Here is a 6,713-nt window from a genome sequence, read left to right as displayed (position 1 = left end):
CTCTAGGTCCATTACACAGGAGACGCAACACAATAATTGTTCAGATCTGACAAAGAGAAAGCGCGGGTGTAGCACATGTTTCTTACTGATCTCTATTGAGAAGGAGCTGGGCCGCAAGTGCCATTTTCTTGTGGTCTCAGCTCTTTTAAGAGAGATGTGGTGATGCTGAGAAGAACCTCCAAGCTCAGAATTCAACAACTTACATATTTTTATTTGTATCTTTTTGCGCATTGCTTTCTTTGCCTTTGCCGATTTCGGCGTGGCCTTGACCCACCATGGGGGTTGGGGGGAGGTGGTTGGTCTGGCAACAACTCATCCAAGACTCATGTCTGCAGCCGCAGAAAGGCCAGCGGTCTCCCTGAACTACAGAATCCCCAATTATTGCACCTCCTCACCCCCGGTCAGCTGAACAATCCGTGGCACCATGGGTTTGGCTCTGGCTGCAAACCCCAGTTGACCCGTCATTCTCACCAGTATTCAGGGCTGAATAAATGTTGTAGAGCGAGATGCGCTGATGGGCAAAATCCCAAGACAAACCTCTTCTCCAATCAACAGTATTAGATAGACAGACTACGGAATGGATGAATTAGATTCCTGAATGGTTCATAATAAATGAATCTCCCCAATCTGATCTAAACTATAATCTTATAATCAGTGATCTAGTGAATACATTTTGATGGTGATAGACTGAGTTAGCAGCCTCTCATTCATTGTGCTACTTACCTGCCTATGTCTTGTCCTCCTTGACAGCCTGGCACTCACCCATTTCCTATTAGGAAAGACTGGGGTTGTTTTCTTTGGAACAGAGGAGACTAAGGGACCATTTATTTGAGGTGTTGACAATTATGAGGGTAGAGCTGGAGTGGATCGGGAGGACCTATTCTGTATAGTTACAGACAGGGTCACCCAGGAACATTAATTACACAATTAATAGGAAGGTAAGTAGCACAATGAATGAGAGGCTGCTAACTCAGTCTATCACCATCAAAAAGTATTCATTAGATCACTCATTATAAAATTATAGTTTAGATCAGATTGGGGAGATTCATTTATGAACCATTCAGGAATCTAATTCATCCATTCCGTAGTCTGTCGATCTAATACTGTTGATTGGAGAAGAGGTTTGTCATGGGATTTTGCCCATAATGGGGTATAAAGTAAACCGGCCGGGTTTTTTGGACTCGGCCCGATTCTCTTTTTCATTGTTTGTTGCTTTCCCCGATGAGGTGTTAATCCCTGGCGCTCTCTGTCTGTTCCAGTGGATACAACACATCCCAGCCGCTCTAGTACAAGAAGATATGGGGAGCACCCCGGTGTCTGCATGAACATTTATCCACCAACTTGCTCCTCTGGTGAGAAACTGGCATTAGAAATCAGCGGCCTCACAGAAACCTTTCAATTTCCATTTCAAGGATCTGAAACACCAGTTTTACACCCGAGTGACAAGTTCCACCCACTTCCCAGCTGTGGCTGTTGCTGGTGAAGTCACTGTAATTGTCGACTCAAATTACCCTGAGACGTCACTGTTGGGGCATCTCCTAGAATGATCGATGTGACTGTTTGATACAACTAAGCGGAATACTCGGGCACTTCAGAGGCCGCGAACATGACAGTCAATCACATTGGAGAGTCTGGAGTCAGAGACAGAACAGGGCAGATAAGGAGGGCACGTTCCCTTTACAAACACTCGGGCAGATTAATGATCAATGACAACAGTTTCTATTTAAAATACAGCTTCTGTTAAACTGAATTAAAATTCTCAAACTGTCATCTGAACTCATGTTCTCTGGGTTATCAGCAAAACCCCAGGATTGTTAGTCCAGCAACATAACCCAATACACAATCCTCCCCTGATAGTTGAAATCGACTCCATTAAATGGGCCACTTATCTCATTGCAATTTGTGGGCTATCAGCGTTAATTGGGTGTCAGTGACAAGACCATAAAAGCGTGTAAAAGCCTTTACAAAGTGTGTTTTTTTGTCCCTGTTACCTGTTCTTTCCACTGTATCAGTATTAATCTCTCATTACTGTATGGTGATTATGTTGACATTTCTGAGTTGATTCCTATTAAACCATAGAGTCTTATCTCTCTGTCCCTGGATCTGTCAGTCTGTGGCCCCAGGAGATATCTAATACCAGATCATGTTTCTTGTGTGAGCCTGTTGTTCGAATCTGGTCATCACTGATTTCAAATTATTGGTTCCCATTCCTTGATTTTTTGAGGCCTGATGAACACAGTGAAACTTCACAATTTATTGTACCAGAGTGAGGGGAGAATAAACAAACTGTATATGATGGGGAATGTAAAATAAATCAGGAAATAATGTCATGTACAACAGGTCCATCAGTATCTGGAAAATAATATCAATCCAACAAAGTTACATCTTAAGGAACCTGACCCAGAACATCAAACTATCTTCTCTCTGTTTAAATGCTGGTGATCCTGCTCTGTGTTTAGACCACAACCCATACATTAGGCCCGCAGAGTTTCAGGCTGTGGGTGCCGACATGGATCCTATCCATTTACTGCAGTGGAGTTTCCACTGGGTCACTTAACCTCCACAACTTGTTACTCTTTGAGCGGGTGGGTGAATTTACCAGGTCACCAGCTTTATTTGACACACTCCAGTCCTCTTTGTCATTCCAGCTGTTTAGAAACTCACCCTTCAGTCTGTAAATTACAGCAATATCAATAGGGCAGAGTCTAAATTCAACACATTGTTTCAACAACTGATGATTTCTTTCTTAGGGACGACAGAAAAGCATTGATACTTTCAGTCCAATCCCTCGGTTACAGAATCCGCTGGAACCTCCCCAATAGGATACTCTCTCTGGGACACCCCATGCAGTGGGTGTTTGTCTCTATTGGACAGTGGGATCTATCCCAGCTGAACAGACCCTGTACCCACTCTGAACACACACAGGTTCACTTCCCAGCAGGGTCACTGGGCAGTGATACTGAGCGGGAGCCCTACGGGCTTTACCCCCAATCCCAGGAATACTGAGTGTAATTGTCAATGTCCCACTGCAGCCCAGACTGATCCCCACCCTGGGCCCTCCCTGTCTGTACATTTCCCCAGTGACCCATTGGGGAACATTCAGCCCCGGATATCCTGCAGAAGCAGCGCCTGTGGGGCCGGGCGGCTGAGTCTCGTGACCCTGTGGCTGGGCCTCTGACGTCACAATGGGAGATGACACTCACTCAGCTCGAGCTGGAAACTGGGAAAGGGCCAATAGGATTTAAACCTGGAGCGCGGCCGGTTAAAGGGGAGGGAGAGAAACTCGGTTAAAAATGTTCCTATAATGAGAATAGGAATGTTTATCAATACAAAGGTTCACATTTCCACTCTCAGTCCAGATCTGGTTTCCTGCAGCGACTTCAGCTGATTTTTTCCATTTGGACTGAACTGATTTCCCCACAGCCTGAAAGAGATTAAAGATTAAACAGGAATAAACAGATTGAACAACAGTGTCAATAACAGGGAGACTGGAGTTAATGGGCCAAATCTCCTACTCACTGGGTCATCAGAGACCAGACATATGGCTGAAGATGGGCAGCGGGTCCCTGGGATGTCCTGACCCGCGGGCCTACGTGGGAATTGCTCCAGAGGTTTAAATTTCTACTGGGCAATACCCCTGCTGCCCGGGACCCTGTGTGAATGTCTCTGACTCTGGGTAAGAATTGGGACAAATCCACAGGACTTACCCGGGTAGTTACCCAGTTAGTCTGTAAAACCCGGTCTAATACCCGGGTAACTCCACACCCGAGTCCCCCAATCACCCACCCCCCACCCCCCACTGAGCTTTATACTACACCCACACTACCCGATTAACCCCTCCAACCACCCCCACCCCCCACTGACCATCATACTACACCAAAACTACCCGATTAACCCCTCCAACCACCCCCACCCCCACTGACCATCGTACTAAACCCACATTACCCGATTAACCCCTCCAACCACCCCCACCCCCCACTGACCATCATACCACACCCACACTACCCGATTAACCCCTCCAACCAACCCCACCCACCACTGACCATCATACTACACCCACACTACCCGATTAACCCCTCCAACCACCCCCACCCCCCACTGACCATCATACTACACCCACACTACCCGATTAACCCCTCCAACCAACCCCACACCCCCACTGACCATCATATTACACCCACACTACCCGATTAACCCCTCCAACCACCCCCACTGATCATCATACTACACCCACACTACCCGATTAACCCCTCCAACCACCCCCACTGACCATCATACTACACCCACACTACCCGATTAACCCCTCCAACCAATCCCACCCACCACTGACCATCATACTACACCCACACTACCCGATTAACCCCTCCAACCAATCCCACCCCCAACTGACCATCATACTACATCCACACTACCCGATTGACCCCTCCAACCACCCCCACCCCCCACTGACCATCATACTACACCCACACTACCCGATTAACCCCTCCAACCACCCCCACCCTCCACTGACCATCATACTACACCCACACTACCCGATTAACCACTCCAACCACCCCCACCCCCCACTGACCATCATACTACACCCACACTACCCGATTAACCCCTCCAACCACCCCCACCCCCCACTGACCATCATACTACACCCACACTACCCGATTAACCCCACCAACCACCCCCACCCCCCTACTGAACATCATACTACACCCTCACTACCCGATTAACCTCTCCAACCACCCCCACCCCCCACTGACCATCATACTACACCCACACTACCCGATTAACCCCTCCAACCACCCCCACCAACCCGACTACCTCCTGACCCTCCCAACTCTGTCCTTGACCAAATCTGACTAAACCCCCGGCTTTACAGCCCGACCCAACAACGCCGCTGACCCAGCCCCATTGGCCCTCCACCTGACCGCATTAACCCCCCGACCCCACCGACCCCACCACTCTCCCCTGACCCGACTAGACTCTGCTCGGGTGGAACTCCCCGGGGAGGGGGGGGTCACTGCTGAAGGTCCCGGGAGGAATATGAAGCAGTTTCAGTTTGGGAGAATCTTGTCGAGCAGCGGCAATCCGCTTTTCATTGCTGCTGTTTGATAGATTCAGGGCCATTTATATTTTAAATCCCATTTATATTCTAATTATTACACTAAAAATTAACACAAACACTCACACGATCAGGTTCAGAGTCCTGCAGGTCAGGATGAGGTGGCGGAGAGTGGGGAAAGATTGGTCTGTGAAACGGTTTAATCCCAGGTTCAGATCCGTCAGTGACCGGTTTGTACTGAGAGCGGTGGCGAGATCCTCGGCACAAGAATCAGTGAGAAGGTTACCCCATAGACTAAGGATCAGGGGGAGAAAAATAACAGGAATCAGGGTAAATCCACAGTGTTTTAACGAATACTATTAATAATAATATACAGTAAGAGACATTCCAAAAGCACAACATCCATTTATAAAGGAAAAAGAAAACACTATTAATGCTGCAAATTAAATATAAATATAATATACTGGAAATACTCAGCAGATCAGGCAAGTATTTGTGAAGAGAGAAACAGAGTTAAACATAGAACCATAGAAACTAGGAGCAGGAGTAGGCCATTCGGCCCTTCGAGCCTGCTCCACCATTCATTATGATCACGGTTGATCATCCAACTCAATATCCTGCTCCCGCTTTCTCCCCATATCCTTTGATCCCTTTCGCCCCAAGAGCTATATCTAACTCCTTCTTCAACACATGCAATGCTTTGGCCTCTACTACTTACTGTGTTCGTGAATCCCACAGGCTCACCACTCTCTGGGTGAAGAAATTTCTCCTCATCTCAGTCTGAAATAGTCTATCCCGTATCCTCAGACTGTGACCCCTAGTTCTGGATCCCCCACCATCGGGAACGTCCTTCCTGCATCTACCCTGTCTTGTCCTGTTAGAATTTTATAGCTTTCTATGAGATCCCCCCTCATTCTTCTGAACTCCAGTCAATGTAATCCTAACCGACTCAATCTCTCCTCATGTCAGTCCCGCCATCCCAGGAATCAGTCTGGTAAACCTTCGCTGCACTCCCTCTATAGCAAGAACATCCTTCCTCAGATAAGGAGTCCAAAACTGCACACAATACTCCAGGTGTGGCATCACCAAGGCCCTGTACAATTGCAGCAAGACATCCCTGCTCCTGTACTCGAATCCTCTGGCTATGAAGGCCAACATACCATTTGGTTTATTTGCCGCCTGCTGCACCTGCATGTTTACCTTCAGCGACTGGTGTACGAGGACACCCAGGTATCGCTGCACATTCCCCTCTCTCAATTTATAGCCATTTCGATAATAATCTACCTTCTTGCTTTTGCTGCCAAAGTGGACAACCTCACATTTATCCACATTATCCACAGGTCAGCCTCTCTGTGGAAGGCCGTGGCCAGTGAGAATTGACCCTGCACTGCCGAGACTGAGTGTCCACATGCAGGAGGTATCTCTGTGGGGACATGATGGACAGCCAGGCTGACATCAGCATAGACTAATGTGTACCTTTGATGGGTGAGTAACCATAGAAATGTATGTGCTTGTAGAAGAGAGCACATGATGTCAGGGAAGGAGCCACTAAGAGTGGTGTCCAGATCTTGCCATCCTTACACCAATGGAAGATGAAGTGCTGCAGCTGGGAGTCCTGAAGGCAGGGCGGATGGTTGGTGGAGCTGAGAGATCGAGTGGC

At 47.8% G+C, this 6,713-nt stretch overlaps 1 long non-coding RNA gene across 1 annotated transcript; it reads right to left on the bottom strand.

The window, feature by feature from the left end:
• Window positions 1-2,239: 2,239 nt before the first annotated feature.
• On the bottom strand, window positions 2,240-5,343 carry LOC144686338 (uncharacterized). Its single transcript, XR_013577903.1, has 2 exons — window positions 5,180-5,343; window positions 2,240-3,424 (listed from the first exon to the last, which is right to left on the bottom strand). It is a non-coding gene; the product is annotated as an uncharacterized LOC144686338 (long non-coding RNA).
• Window positions 5,344-6,713: the final 1,370 nt, after the last annotated feature.

The sequence above is a fragment of the Cetorhinus maximus genome, chromosome 11, assembly GCF_964194155.1.
Source record: "Cetorhinus maximus chromosome 11, sCetMax3.hap1.1, whole genome shotgun sequence".
NCBI lineage: Eukaryota > Metazoa > Chordata > Chondrichthyes > Lamniformes > Cetorhinidae > Cetorhinus > Cetorhinus maximus.
This window is presented reverse-complemented; position numbering and strand designations above follow the sequence as displayed.